Source organism: Balaenoptera physalus (assembly GCF_965194825.1).
Source record: "Balaenoptera physalus genome assembly, chromosome: 11".
Classification (NCBI taxonomy): Eukaryota; Metazoa; Chordata; class Mammalia; order Artiodactyla; family Balaenopteridae; genus Balaenoptera; species Balaenoptera physalus.
This window is the reverse complement of record NC_138896.1, coordinates 41094060-41110167: the sequence shown is the minus strand read 5'-3', so window position 1 is coordinate 41110167 and position 16108 is coordinate 41094060. Positions and strand designations below refer to the sequence as shown.

At 45.1% G+C, this 16108-nt stretch overlaps 1 protein-coding gene across 2 annotated transcripts in view; it reads left to right on the top strand.

The window, feature by feature from the left end:
• The window catches only part of ZBTB9 (zinc finger and BTB domain containing 9), a 52071-nt gene that overhangs the window by 22181 nt on the left and 13782 nt on the right, over positions 1 to 16108 (top strand). Inside the window, exons 3-4 of one of the 2 annotated variants that reach the window (XR_014251256.1) lie at positions 12539 to 12720; positions 14808 to 14984. The exons of the other annotated variant lie outside the window; for it this stretch is intronic. The gene's annotated coding sequence lies outside the window, so the exon portion shown is untranslated. The remainder of the gene's footprint in view (positions 1 to 12538; positions 12721 to 14807; positions 14985 to 16108) is intronic. 2 annotated transcript variants of the gene reach the window in all.

Sequence of the window (16108 nt, the reverse complement as noted above, 5' to 3'; positions counted from 1 at the left end):
TGTTTGATAGAATTCACCTGTGAAGCCATCTGGTCCTGGACTTTTGTTTGTTGGAAGATTTTTAATCACAGTTTCAATGTCATTACTTGTGATTGGTCTGTTCATATTTTCTGTTTCTTCCCAGTTCAGTCTTGGAAGGTTATACCTTTCTAAGAATTTGTCCATTTCTTCCAGGTTGTCCATTTTATTGGCATAGAGTTGCTTGTAGTAGTCTCTTAGGATGCTTTGTATTTCTGCAGTGTCTGTTGTAACTTCTCCTTTTTCATTTCTAATTTTATTGATTTGAGTCCTCTCCCTCTTCTTCTTGATGAGTCTGGCTAGTGGCTTATCAATTTTGTTTATCTTCTCAAAGAACCAGCTTTTAGTTTTATTGATCTTTGCTATTGTTTTCTTTGTTTCTATTTCATTTATTTCTGCTCTGATCTTTATGATTTCTTTCCTTCTGGCAGGCGGATTCTTAACCACTGCGTCATCAGGGAAGTCCCTGCATTAGTTTCTTTATTGTGTCCCTTAAGCCCCTTCTAATTTTGAACAGTCCCTTTTTTCATGACACTGATTAGCTGAATAGACAAGGCTGGTTGTCCTGTGGAATAGCCCACCTTCTGGTCTGATTGCTTCCATGTGGTGGTGTTTAGCATGTTTCTCTTTCCTCTAGATATCCTTTAAACTGCAAGTTAGATCCAAAGGCTTGATTAGATTTAAATCAAACTTTATTGGCTAGATCACATCACAGGTGATGCAATATTCATATCAGAAGACAGTAATATCTTACTGATCCACCTGTTATATAGTATTCTTGTACAAAGTTATATGCTAAGATTGTGTCCTTTGTTAATAGTTTGCTTCAGATTTTTTCTAGACAGAACTTCTGTTGATAGATTCCAGTGAGGATACAATGAAAAAGAGACTGGGAAGAGTGTTGGAAAAACGCATGCTGAAGATGGTGGACATATACATTTAACTTCTAACTAGGGACTTCCCTGGTGGTCCAGTGGGTAAGACTCCGCACTCCCAATGCAGGGGGCCTGGGTTCTATCCCTGGTCGGGGAACTAGACCCCACATGCATACCACAACTAAGAAGTCTGCATGCTGCAACTAAAGTCTGCATGTTGCACATGCTGCAACCTAAAAAACATGCCACAACAAAGATCCCAAGTGCTGCAACTGAGACTCAGCAGAGCCTAAATAAATAAATAAATAAAACAAAAAAACCTTCTAACTAGCATGAGTTGGGACCACTTGGAATATGCATCTGCACAGGTAGGAGAATTTTTCTAGGATATAAATCTAAAGAGTAGCACTGCTGGGTAGGAGGCAATTTCATCTTCAGCTTTTCCAAATTACTTGATACCAAATTACTCTCCAATTTTCCTATTTACACCTCCACCAGCATCAGGTAGATATTTCTTTTTCCCAATGCTTGGTATTTTCAGATTTTTTTTTTTACTTTTACCAATATCATTATGTGAAATAATATCTCATTGTGGTTTTTTAAAAGTTATTACACACATCATGACATTTTGCCCCTAAATTCTTGAGTATTCATCTTATGAAAATAAGGACATTTCTTACTTAACCACAATATCACTATCACTAATAACATAATAATTCCTTACACCATCTAATACTAAGTCTATATTCATATTTCTCCAGCTGTCTAAAAAATCAGTAAGAATTTAGGTAAACCTGAACAGGAGTAGACTGTATACTGGGGGTTTGTTCAAGTCACCTTCATTCTCGAATGATGGTTTAGCTTAGTCTAATGGTCTAAGTTGCCAGATATTTCCTCCAAGACCTATGAAGATAGTAGTGCCCTGTCTTTCGGTTTCTGTAGTTGCTGTTGAGAAATTTGCTATTTGTCTGGGCTTCACTGCTTTGTGGAAAACATATGTTTTCTTTCTGCTTTATTTTCAAATATTCCCCCAGTCTTTGAGTTCTTCAGTTTCTTTCTGATGTATCTGGGTGAGGATTTAGTGTATCTTGGGACTCATTTCCTGACACTGAGAATTCTTGTCCAAAATCAGTTCTGGATGATGATCAACCATGATCTGTTCTCATCATGTCATTATCTGTTTTAAGAGCCTAAAATAGTGCCTGACATACATTAGGTGCTTATAAATAGTTGTTGAATGAATCTGTAAATAAATGAGCCTTTTTCTCCACTCCCCCTCGTTTTCTCTATTCTCTCCTGCTCAAAATTTTTTCAGGCATTTGTCAGAACATTTCATTCTATCCACCATGCCTCTTCCTCTCTTTTACACATTTTTTATCTCTTTATCTTTCTGGTCTACATTTTAGATACTTTTGTCAGATTTATCTTTCAATGCCCAATTCTAACTTCAGCTACTTCTAATCTTCTGTTTAACCCATCCATTGAGTTTATATTAGTCATTTGTAATCATTGATACCTGGCTAATCTTTTTTTTTTTTTCTTTTAAAGGGGGCCTTTTTTTGTTTTTTTAATTTATTTATTTTTGGCTGAGTTGGGTCTTTGTTTCTGTGCGAGGGCTTTCTCTAGTTGTGGCGAGCGGGAGCCACTCTTCATCGCGGTGCGCGGGCCTCTCACTATCGTGGCCTCTCTTGTTGTGGAGCACAGGCTCTAGATGCGTGGGCTTCAGTACCTGTGGCGCGTGGGCTCAGTAGTTGTGGCTCGTGGCCTTAGTTGCTCCATGGCATGTCGGATCTTCCCGGACCAGGGCTCGAACCTGTGTCCCCTGCATTGGCAGGTGGATTCTTAACCACTGCGCCACCAGGGAAGCACGATTCTGTGTTTTATGACTAATCATTTTTAATCATACTTATAGCTTGAATCTTGTAATTCCATTGTCTGAAGTGTTTGAGGGTCTAATCCTGCTGTTTGTTATGTAGGCAAACTCTCATTCATTGTGGATTATTTCCTTATGGGTTTTCTGATTTTGGGTTGTGAGCTCATGTTGATGGCCTTGAGACAGACCTTCATAGGCTATTGTGAAGATCAGATAAATTAACTCGTATGATGGTGTGTCTCAAGACCAGGTGAGAATAAAATCACATTGAGAAGAATACATAAAAGGGCCAGAATGATCCACCAGGTCATGCCGTGTAAAAATAAACAAACAAAACAAAAAACCCAACAGAGTGACATGCTTAAGCCATCAAACCCTGGGAAGAATCACACAAGGGAATAATATCAAAAACTCTCTTCCATGCACCAAGCACTTTACTCATATTATCTTTAACCTTTATAACAACTGCAAGGAAGGTAATATTCTCATTTTATGGAGCAGAAACTGCAACAGGGTCATTAATTTATAGCTAATTGGGGAACCCCAGTTAAAACCCAGGTCTGGATGATTGTAAAGTTCATGTTCTTTCAGATTCACTCCATTATCCCTCAAAACTATTATTAGAAAAAAAGAATTATCATTTGAACTACATATGTATTTTTTCCCAGTTTCAATTTTTCTTTTTTTTTTAAAGACACCAATTGTACTTGAACATTTGTTACTATTTATTTATTTATTTATTTATTTATTTATTTATGGCTGAGTTGGATCTTTGTTTCTGTGCGAGGGCTTTCTCTAGTTGTGGCAAGCGGGGACCACTCTTCATCGCGGTGCACGGGCCTCTCACTATCGCGGCCTCTTCTGTTGCGGAGCACAGGCTCCAGACGCGCAGGCTCAGTAGTTGCGGCTCACGGGCCTAGTTGCTCCGCGGCATGTGGGATCTTCCCAGACCAGGGCTCGAACCCGTGTCCCCTGCATTAGCAGGCAGATTCTCAACCACTGCGCCACCAGGGAAGACCCCCCACCCAGTTTCAATTTTAATTCAGGCCAGTTACCCCCATGGATCATAAAAATGTGTTAAATAATTAATGAAAAGGGAAAAAGAGTGCATAAAACTACAAAAGAATTGCATTTTAAGTAGAGAAATTTTAGTTTTCATTTTTCCAATTTGGGATTTTATGTACAAAAAAGGCAATTAACTTACTTATGAGAAACCCTTAGAGCTCCCAGAATCAAATAAAAATGTATCTGAGATGAGCATTCCAAATCCAACAAAGCAAACAAGTGTAAATTTAATTCCTTAATAAGGAATTTGCAGATGTAGCCTCAACATAGACAATTTTACATCAATAAACCGGGAACCATTAAAGCCAATTGGTAGCAATAAGTTTCAGTGTTTGCTACCCAGGCCCAGACAGGCTGATGGGATGGGCCCACTAGGAACATTAGGTTCTGGGCCCACCCCTCTTGCCTGTCAAGCTCTTCTGAAGGTCATCTTCCAGGGAAGAGCCAGGAATGTTCAGGAATTACCAACTGTTTTAAATATTGTCAACATAAATTGCACCCAGCATTTGGAGTTAGGGAATCTGATTTTGATAAGGTAGACTCAATTCACTATTTAAAATATATGGCATGAGTTTATTTAAGGTACAGGTCTGGGTCTCTTGATTTAATCAACAGTCCACCAAAAGTTGGTACTTGTCATTTGATATAAATTTAATATATAATCTTCATATCCCAGATTTGGCTGTAGGTTACATTTTATTATACGGACTTTAAAAAGTTTAATGCTGTTAAATAATTAACTAAATAAAGTTAATCAACTTTGCAAATGTATCCACAGAAAATGGAAAGATGATTTTGTTAATGTATTTAGCAAAAATAGATGATGCAAATAACTGGAGTCACTGGGAGATTAACTCTCTCCAACTAATTGGTCAGATTTGCATTTTGGCTGTTTATTTTTGCCAGACTCTGTGAGAAGACCAACCACCATTACAAAAAAATACTGACATTATAAAACTATTTTATTTTTCTAAAACAGCCATGCCATATAATCTGGATTATTTCTTCTATGACAAATGTGTACTGACTTTAACAAAACAAATTAGATGATTTTAATACTATGCCAGCAATACAAATAAAATATTTTAAAACTGAATTTTGTAATCGTCTCAACTAAAAAAATCACCTTGGCTTCTATTGAGTTAGAGCCCCTTAAAGATAAGCCTTCTTCCTTTTTCAGTTTCCACAGGCTACAGAGTGAATTATCCCAAATGAAAACCTTCTTCCCACATCTGCCTTAATAAAACCACTGCCAGCTGCATGAGGGCCGTCATCCCAGCTGCTTGCAGCCCGTGCGAGGCTGGGATGGCGGCCCTCATAATTGTCTCTGCACGGGCCTGTGCAAGGGTTTCTCTGAGCTCTGACCCTAAGGTCAGGACTGTTAGGTGACAGGGGGTACACATGCCACTGCACAAAAGCACTGTAGGTGCCTCTCTAGAAGGTAGTACTCTATACATATCCGCAAGCATTGCCCAAGGATCCCAGCTCCCTGAATCCTGCCCAATGTTGAGTATTTCCCTCCTAACTTTTCTCTCTCTGATTGGTATAGTGGTTATCTCACTGACATGAGTTTCTCATCACTTATTGCATTTATCATTTCTAGAAGTTCAATTTGGTTCTTTTTCAAACCTGCCATATTACTTTTTCTAGTTTCCTGTTTCCTGCAGATATATTCAACCTATTTCTTTAAGATCATACACTTCGTTATTTTATAGTCTGTATCAGATAGTTTCAATATCTAAAGTCTTTACATGGGGCTGCCCCTAGGCCATAGGACACCTTTAAGCAAATTAGAAAAAGTGGCCCTCTTCAAGCATATTTTTGGAAAAGTTAAAAGATTATCAGAAAACCTGACCAGCTCTGCCAGGGAGACAACTTTCCAGCACTCTGGAGGCATACACATGCACCCACACTGTCACCCCCTCACACAGTCCCTGGGTGCTGGACACACAGCTGCTGATGGCCATATACTCTGTGCCACCCCTGCCACCAGGTGTCAGATTTGGAGTCTAGCAGCCACAGAAATTGGGCTTCTAGGGCAGTGGGCTGGAGCCTAATTTCCTTGTGCCCCAAGTTATCTTTGACTGTATGCTGGTCATTATATTTGAAAAATCGTTTGTAGGGATAATTTGAGGGCGAGGATGAAGGTAATTTCCTCCATAGAGAATTTGTTTTGCTTCTTCCAGGAGGCTGGTTACATTGTCAGTACTGAGCTACCCAAAGTCAAGTCTTGGGATACCCTGGCAACCCAGGCAAACAGAACCAGGCTGTCATTCTGGCAGGTTGGTCCACTTCTAGTTTACCCTCATCCTGGCTTACTGGGGGGAAGGCGTCTCCTGTTTGACTTCCCACCAGGGCAGGTCCTGGGCTGTGATGGATACCCATTCATCTCAAGACGCCATCAAAAGGAAAGTTCAACCCTCCCCTAGTGGGCAAAGGGCCTTCCATCAAAAGGAAAGTTCAACCCTCCCCTAGTGGGCAAAGGTCCTTCCATCAAAAGGAAAGTTCAACCCTCCCCTAGTGGGCAAAGGTCCTTCCTTAGCGGGAGAGCAGCCTCTGGGCTCCTCCCTCTTTGGTTCTGGTGACCTACAGAGTGATGCTGTCCCATCTTGTCAGTTCTTTACAGAGGATGTTTTCAACATTTTATCCAGCTTACTTAGTTGTTTTCAGCAGGAGGGTGGCTGGAGAGAGCTACCCTGCTATTACCTGAAAGAGAAGTCCTGTAGTTTTCATCTGCATTTCTTTGATTAGTTGTGAATCCCAGTATCTCTTCTGACACTGGTAGCAGTTCAAGTTTCCTTTTCTGTGAAATGCCCTCTTTTCTCACGGCCTCCTGCCTTTCTCTTGTTGATTTGCACGTGTTCCTTAAACACTGTAGGTATTAATTCCGTGCTCGTTTAATATCTTTTCCCAGTCTGCTCTCTATCCTGTCAGTACCTTGATGGTGTCCCTTATTAACAGAAATCCTGGATTTTGATGTGGGCAAATTTACTGTACTGTCCTCCTCTAGAAGGCTAGCAATGTGTCATTATCATCCTTCATGACTGTTGCTCAGACAGCGCCAGTTCTCCCAGCCTCCTTTGACCTGAACCAAGTAAAAGGGCGCTGCCCCAAGCTTGCATTTTCACAGGCTAAGTCTGCAGCGTCGGCGACCTCACCACGTTGCTGCTTCATTTGTTAGCTTCCCATAAAAACCCCAATCCCTCACATGTGTTCCTGTTAAACCAGATACCCCCTCATCCTGTGCTTATGAAGTTAAGTTTTAGACCTTCAGGCAGAATACAGATCTCTATTATTTTTCATCCTGATTCAGCCCACCATTCCAGGCTGCTAGGTTATTTTTGGAGCCTGATTCTGTCATCCGGTTCTTTGGCTGTCCCAGTTTTGTGCCACCTGAAACTTTGATAAATATGTCATCCATTCCCATGTCCAAGTAACTGGTAAGAATGTGGAACATGAGGGGACTTAGGCCAGAGCCCTGGACCATGTCCCTGGAGGTCTCTTTCGGGCAGATATTGATCAATTAATGATCACATTCCACCAAGAGTGACTGAGGAGCATTTAAATGCCTGAGCCTGGGCTAAGCGCTGGGAGTACAGAGGTGGCAAATAAAATAAGTTCTCCACCCTCAGAGGGTTCACATTCTAGTGGAGGAGACAGATGCAATTAAATATGATATAGGGACTTCCCTGGTGGCCCAGTGGTTATGACTCTGCGCTTCCAATGCAGAGGGTGCGGTTCGATCCCTGGTTAGGGAACAAAGATCCCACATGCCATGCGGCCAAAAATAAAATAAAATAAAATAAAGCCATTAAAAAAAAAAAGATATAAATTCTAAAACACTTGTTCACTGCTTTTGTTTTTACAAAGAACTCCCTCATGGACTATCTCTTTTGAGCCCTGTTTGGGATAGGCAGCCAACCGGGAGTAAATTAATTTAACCAAAAACCATCCTACATTTCCCAAGTTCTCCATAAGGCTGTTAGGAAATTAGTCCAACGCTTTGCTGAAGTTCAGGTGTATACAGTACTAGTAGAAGTATTCCCACCAGGACAGAGACCTGTTTCTTGTGAATGTATGCAGTGCCCCTTTATAACTGCTTATTATTTGTTCATAATCCACTGCCAGTTTCCTCTGTGGCACTTCCTCAAAGGCCTCCAAGGCAAGTTCCCTCATTCTGCTGGGATGTAATTCATCAGGGCCAGGAGATTCAAGACGACCTTACAGTCCTCACATCCTCACTGTTTATCTGAAGAGGGTATTTACCCTTCAGGCCAGCAATTCAAGGGAGCCTGGCAAAGCCCTCTTCAGGGTCCACTCCAGCCCCTCTGCTGCTGGGAGGTGGTAGCACGGTGTTTCTCCAGCTGGGGGGTGGGGGTGGGGGGATGTCCCTTTAGTGAATTATGAAATGCATTAAGCGGGTCTGGACCAGCATTTCCTTTTAAATAAAATGGAATGAATAGAATAGAAAGAATCAAGGGTACACATTTCGTGAAAATTTCCTTTCAGTTATATATTATATGTATGTGCTCTGGATCTAAAATACATCCCTGGGCTTCCCTGGTGGCGCAGTGGTTGAGAATCTGCCTGCCAATGCAGGGAACACGGGTTTGAGCCCTGGTCTGGGAAGATCCCATATGCCGCGGAGCAGCTAGGCCCGTGAGCCACAATTACTGAGCCTGCGCATCTGGAGCCTGTGCTCCGCAACAAGAGAGGCCGCGATAGTGAGAGGCCCGCGCACCGCGATGAAGAGTGGCCCCCGCTTGCCACAACTAGAGAAAGCCCTTGCACAGAAACGAAGACCGAACACAGCCATAAATAAATAAAATAAATAAATAAATAAAGCATGACACAAATTAAGCAATGTGAATACCATCAAGCTTTAAAAAATGAATAAATAAAATAAAATAAAATAAAATACATCCCTTACTGTGGATCTTAGTCCAAAAAGTTTGAAAGTTACTGGCATAGTATTAAACTGGTCCTGTTGAGTCAGCAATGTGACTTTGGGCAAGTTAACCTAAGAGAATTTCCTCATTGATTAAACAAGATTGTAACCCCTATCTCCTTGGGTTGTTGTGAGGATTAAATGACATAAGAAGTGCAAATTGCTTAGGTCAGCACCCGGAATGTAATGTGCCCAGAAGATGCTTTAAGGATACGCGTGCATGGCCTCATTCCTTTCTCATCCCCAGCGCTATTAATTTCACTTCCTACTTTTTATTTTCGGCAGTTTGGAGAAGAAAGTCTGTGGCTTTCTAGCAATCCTGGATTTTATAGATATTATCTCTCTCATCTCAGAGGGTTTCAGGGCTCATAAACCTGCTTCTCCTGCGGCTCGAGGCCGGCGCCGTCTGCAGTTTGTGCACGGATCTGCTGGCCCCATACCACCCTCTGCCGTCGAAGATCGGCCTCCCGGGCCCCTCTGGTTACGTGGGTGGGGGTGGGGATGAGGGTTTTGTTTTCAAAAGCAGGCTCTCTCCTTCCTTTCCCCTGCCTTGTCCTCCCAGCCTTGTAAGCTTTCTCACGTCCCGGGTTCGAGGTGATTCTCCTCTTCCTTGCACCCCGGCTTCTTGGCCGGGGACCGAGGCGCGCTCACCCATCGCCCCGCCTCATTCTGGCGTCGCCCCCGCCGTTCTCGGGCCGAGGGGGCTGGGGCCATCTGCCCGCCTGAGTCTGGGGGGCCGCCCAGCTGGTAACCCCGTCTCTGGGCCCGGGTCCAAGGGGCGGGACGGGCAGACTGTGGAGCCCACCTCCTCCCAGGAGCAGGCACCTGGTTGGCTGCTTTATGGCCACGTGAAAGCACGGCAGGCCTGGATCAATTGTGTCCTCATTCCATCAGGCCTTCACGTCAAGTGCTGAGGATATGGAGATGCTCAAGTATCGGTCCCTGCTTTCAAAAAGCTCAGTCTAGTCCTATGTCTTTAATGCCACCCCTCAAAAAATTCTGTATCAAGCAGCAGGTGTGGTGGGGAGAAACTCTAAGAAGGTTCTAACAGTGGAAATTAACCTATCTTAATAATAAAATTTAAAATCAAATATGTAATGAGTTTATAAAGTAAGGAACAGAATCAGGATCAAGGAAATTTGAGGGATGAAGCAAAGTTTGATTTAAAAAAAGACTGTTCCCATTTCAAGGGTTTTCCTCTTAAATTGTCTATAAAACAGGAACATCCTCGTTTTTATTTTCAGATTACATATTTGGTGCCATGTGTCGAGAGGGTAGCAAGATACTGGGACATCACTTTGAGGCCGTGCTGAATGCAGCATCACACCAACAAAACCCTGGGTTATAAAGATGTCCACTCCAGGGCTTCCCTGGTGGCGCAGTGGTTGAGAGTCTGCCTGCCGGTGCAGGAGACGCGGGTTCGAGCCCTGGTCTGGGAGGATCCCGCATGCCAAGGAGCAGCTGGGCCCGCGAGGCTGAGCCTGCGCGTTTGGAGCCTGTGCTCCGCAAAGAGAGGCCGTGATGGTGAGAGGCCGTGATGGTGAGAGGCCCGCGCACCACGATGAAGAGTGGCCCCCACTTGCCGCAGCTGGAGAAAGCCCTCGCACAGAAACGAAGACCCAACACAGCCATAAATAAATAGATAAATAAATGAATAAATAATTAAAAAAAAAAAAAAAGATGTCCACTCCACTTGTGGAGACAGGTCCCTAAGTGACTGTGGGACATTCCCCTCTCTCCACAACTAGCAAAGAAACATCACTTAGAAAAAACTTTGCAATTGGTACATCAGTAGGCAATGAAATGGATACTTCTCAAATGTTCCAAGGTTATACACCCTTTTCAGCAATCCCATTAGAACTAGGCTTTAATCTTTATTTTTAAAAATTAATTAATTAATTAATTTTTGGCTGTGTTGGGTCTTTGTTACTGCGTGCGAGCTTTCTCTAGTTGCAGCAAGCAGGGGCTACTCGTTGCAGTGCGGGCTTCTCATTGTGGTGACTTCTCTTGCTGTGGAGCACGGGCTCTCGGCGTGCGGGCTTCAGTAGTTGTGGCAAGTGGGCTCAGTAGTTGTGGCTCGTGGGCTCTAGAGCACAGGCTCAGTAGTTGTGGTGCACGGGCTTAGTTGCTCCGCAGCATGTGGGATCTTCCCAGACCAGGGCTCGAACCCGTGTTCCCTGCATTGGCAGGCGGATTCTTAACCACTGTGCCACCAGGGAAGTCCCTTTAATTTTTAAAAATGACTATTTGATTAGATAGAAACTATTTTTCTACAAACCTCCTTTAGCCAAAAATAGGTTATAAATTTTTTTAAACCTGTGCTTTACAAACCATGTGGACTTTGTGTGTCAAATTCAATTCCAAAAGAAATTGATGTTAAAAAAAAAAAAAAGAAATTGGTGTTATGGGAAGATCAGTTGAGCAGAGCCCTAATCCTGAAAACATTACAGTTGAGTGTCCGGCCCATCTTATCCGCAGTGAGAAGTGTATGCAAAACAAGCAGAAATGTTTGCTTCCATCATATGGTTTGAAGTACATCTGACAATGGGAGGATGGGAGGAGATATGGGGCTCCTGCTGGTGTTGGGGGTGACACTGCCAGCCCCCGCAGCATTTCTTCAACTAGGGTTGGCTGAAAGAGACAGAAGGGAAAACGGGGTGGGGGGTGAGGTGACTCAACACTTCGAAACACTTCGATTTGGCATTCCTCAGTCTGGGAATGAGGACAGAGAAGGGGAAGAGCTGGGAGGTGGTGAGCAATTGCTGGGGTGACGATAGAGGCCAGCGAGGCAAACCTATGGAGGGAGGGTTGCATGCAGTCCAGCCTCAGTGAGTCCAGGAGAAGGCCAGGCACCCTCCCTCTGCACCCCTCTCCCACCCAGTGCTGTGCAGGGGGCAGAGCTCAGGGAACAGCTCCTGCAGGTAGCAGGCAGCAGTGGTCCTCCTAGACATCACCTAGCAACTGCTCAGAACGAAGATGCAGGAGAAAGCTGATTATTTCTCCCTCCCCTTCTCCTCCAGTTCATTTCATCAGCTGCATTAGACAGGATGCTAACTAGTCCCTGCCATTGTGGAGCTACCTTTGTAAGCTGATGACCCTGAACAAGTGAGTTGAAAGAATAGGGCACCCAACTTCTTTAGGGTGCCTTGGAAAACCTTTTTGAAAAAGTTATGTTTCAACTAACCTGAAATACATCCTGCCCCCCAAGTCATCTTCCTCCAGGTGCTATCCCTTTCCAGTGAGTCATTTCATCCTTGCATCACCATCTTTTGTCTGCACATCAAAATCTGGCCTACTCTGGCCAAGGCCCCTTCTCTTTTGTTCAAGACTGAGATTGCCTCACCCTACCATTCCCCAGAGCACACCACTAGTTGTGTCCCTGTCTAAGCAATCCTATTGGAAAGAGCTGGGGCGGACTTTTGCCATTCATTGGAGATCTGGGCACTGGCCTTAATGCCAAGCGTAATGTAGGTGTCCTGCATGTAAGACCGCTTCTTTCTCCTGGAAGCTGGGGGATTGGATTTAGTCTGTGAGGACAAGTCTCTCATGGCTTCAGGAGGACATGCAATTTATTTTATGGATGGCTGCCTCAGTACCAAAGGTAGCCCTGTCTCTGAAAGCCTTCAGCGTAGCCTTCAGGGCTTCCAGAGGTGCCCACAGGAACTCGGGCCATTATAAATTTGTTCTCTTCTAGCTCCTGCCCACCTGCCTTGGCAATGCTGTCCCCCCAACCCCCAGTCGAGCTTGTGTTGCTTCCAGGCATCTAGAGACCTGACGCCCACTGCAGTGGCTGATTCCAGAAAGGCCATGGCTGTGTAACAGGAATGCTGTGATACAACTCCTTCCCCGCCTCCTCGATCTCCTCCTCCTGAGAACGTGTGTGTGGGGGCGCAGCATCCGACACGGAGAGTTGGGTATAACAGGATCCTTGCTTTCATCAGGCAAGTGTGACTCAGTCTTACCCTCTAGCTCTACACATGCTTGCCGTCTGCACTCCCTCTGCCCCCGTTCTCTCCAGAACCGGCTCACATGCTTCCTTACCGTCCCTCCACCGACTAAACCTGTAGTGAGTGGGTTGAATGGTGCCCCACAAAAGATATGTCCACATCCCAACCCCAGGAACCTATGAACGTTAACTGATTTAGAAAAAAAGGTGTTTGCAGATGTAATTAAGAATCTTGAGATCGTCCTGGGTTATCGGGCGATCCCTAAATCCAATGGCAAGTGTCCTGAGAGACACATAAGGAGAGATACAGACAGAATAGAGGGCCTTGTGACGAAGGAGGCAGAGAATGGAGCGCTACAGCCACAAACCAAGGAACATCTGGAGCCTCCAGGTGCTGGAGGAGGCAAAGGGTGATCCCCTAGAGCCCTTGGAAGGAGCCCAGCCCTGCTGGTACCTTGGTTTTAGACATCTGGCCTCCAGAATTGTGAGGATAAATTCCTGTTGTTTTAAGCCACCAGCTGGTTGTCATTTGTCATGGTGGCCCCAGGGGACTAATACACCACCCTTGGACAAACCCAGTGTCCCATTCCGAGTCCTGCTCTTGAAACGGAACAGGACCCTATGGTCTATGCCCCTCATGTCCTCAGCCTGCCTTTTGTTCGTGGAAAAACTTTTGCCAAAGAATAAGTTTAATCAGAGAAGTGAGACAATGCAGAAACAAAGGAAAACAGTCAAAGGAGACCAAATAATAATAGTTTAGTCATTAAGCATAGTCAAGGACTTTTAGTTCCTTCTTAAGGGCTACAGATAATATTCTGAGCCATATCCTGTGAGCTGTCTTACAGATACTGAAACCCCCAGCAGGCTGAAGAAGTTTGGCTGCATTGGGTCTTCGTTGCTGCACACGGGCTTTCTCTAGTTGCGGCTTGCGGGGGCTACTCTTCATTGCAGTGCGCGGGCTTCTCATTGCGGTGGCTTCTCTTGTTGCGGAGCATGGGCTCTAGGGTGCATGGCCTTCAGTATTTGCAGCGCATGGGCTCAATAGTTGTGGCACACGGGCTTAGTTGCTCTGCGGCATGTGGGATCTTCCCGGACCAGGGATCGAACCCGTGTCCCCTGCATTGGCAGGAGGATTCTTAACCACTGCACCACCAGGGAAGTCCATGGGTGGACTCCCTGATGGACCCTGAGAGTCCACTTTTGGCTGAAGGCTTTCCCACACAGTTCTTAAGCCTTCTTCACAGTATAAATACGCTGATGGACAGTGACATGGGGCCGATCCCTGAAGGCTTTTCCGCACTTGCCACACATGCAAGGCTTTCCCCAGAGTGCCTACTCAGAAGAACCAAGTGTTGGGAGCTTTTGTACCCATGGGGCTTCTCTCCGGTGTGAACTCTGCAGTGAACAGAGGTTAGTGTGATATACATGACAGCTCTTCCACACTTGTCGTGTGCACATGGCCTACTTGGGATGTGAACTCTGGTGTGTAATAAGGTGTGACCCGTCTCTGAAATCTCTCCTGTATTCTTTACGTTCTATACAGCTTCTCTCCAGTGTGGACTGTTTGACCAACAATAACAGTGGCCTCCTGGGGACTTCCCTGGCCGTCCAGTGGTTAAGACTTCGCCTTCCAATGCAGGCGGTGCAGGTTTGATCCCTGATCGGGGAGCTAAGATTCCACATGCCTCACTGCCAAAAAACACAACATAAAACAGAAGCAATATTGTAACACATTCGATAAAGACTTTAAAAATGGTCCACATCAAAAAAATCTTTGAAAAAACAAACAGACAGTAACAGTGGCCTCCTGAGAAAAGGCCTCTCTGCACTACTTACAGATGTATTCCTTCCCATTCTGTATGCTCAACGATGGGAAGAAAGGGCCTCACATCTCAGAAAGTTCTTCCATGCTTGTGACACCCATGGAGCTTTCTCTATTATGAAGCACTGATGAGCTTGAGTGGTGATTCTGATCCTTTCTTCACACCCTTGGCACTCAGACTTCTACCCACGTGGTGTAAGCTGGGGACTAGGGCTATGATTCTGCCACATTGCTCACACTCTTGGGCCTTCTCTCCGCAGGGGACGGTCACAGCACTAGACTCGAAGAATTCCCCATACCCGCTGCGAGTGTGGGGTTTCCCTCTGGCGTGAGCGCCCTGATGTATGAGAACATGTGTCTGTTTCTCAGCGCTTTCTCACACACCTTACATCTACGAGATTCTTTGCCAGTGGAAGTCCTCCAGGCTGCAGGAACAGGTGAGAGCAAACCTTTCTCCAGCGAGGATTCTCTGCCAGGCAGCAAGTTGTGACTTCCTGGTGGATCCCTTACTGCACGCACTATACTTGCAGGATCCTTTCTTCTAAGATCTTTTGTGGTTTCTTGGGATCCACGAGATTCTACAAAATTAGATCTCTGGAGCCTAGCCTTTGGGAGTCCTCACAATGCCTTCTCTCCATACTTCATATCCTCAGAAAGGCCCTGCCTTATAGAGTTGATTCCTGGTTCTGCTCTCACCATCTGACAAATAACACATGACTTGATCCGCATCTTGAGCAAAAATTAACCTGAGAAGAACAGAATAATCAAGTGCAACAAAGAGAGAATGACAGCATCCAGCACTTATCTTCACAACCCTGAACAGTAAGGACTGGGAAGGGGACCAAAACAGAAACCTCCAAGAGCCAGCAGACAAAGAGTGTACTGGTGCTACGTGGAGAATAAAAGGGAGGGAACAAAAGACAGGACAAAACACTGGGGAAGAAACAGGGACGTAGGGCCCCAGCCGGAAAGGGGTGAGAAAACAAAGCAGCAGGTAAAGGGGAACGGCTGAGGGCCGAAGGTCCTTGGCATCTTCACCACACGCAGACCGACCAGGCGTTGGGCCACTGTCCCCTCTGTGCAGGCGGCTCACCCAGACAAGGGGAATGCACGGCGAGGTGTTAATGTGGAGGTGTCCATCAGATTCTCACCTAGTGGCTTAGAGACCAAGCGAAGACGAGGACTCATCTGAGTCAGCGCTCCACCTCAGGTTCTTCAACATTGTAAATGGCGCAAGGGAAGGAGCTGTAACAAGGCGGGGGGTGGGGGGCTAGCGGACTCACCCCCTCACCTGTGAGTGAGTCTTCTGTCCTCATCTGCCTGCAGGTGTAGTACCCAGGATGCTTCCCTTGTTCCAGGAGGATGATCAGATTAGGTTGGAAGAGTGAAATTCTGTTCATAGCACCGAAAACAGGAAAGGGGAGATAATAGATCAAAACCAGCCTTAGCCCTTCTGTCAGTGGGAACCAGATATGGCTGGAGACACAACTGGAGAGCTTGCTGGGAAGTGCAGACAGGCAGGACGACCATCTCAGGACAGAAGTAAAACTCCCACAGGCAG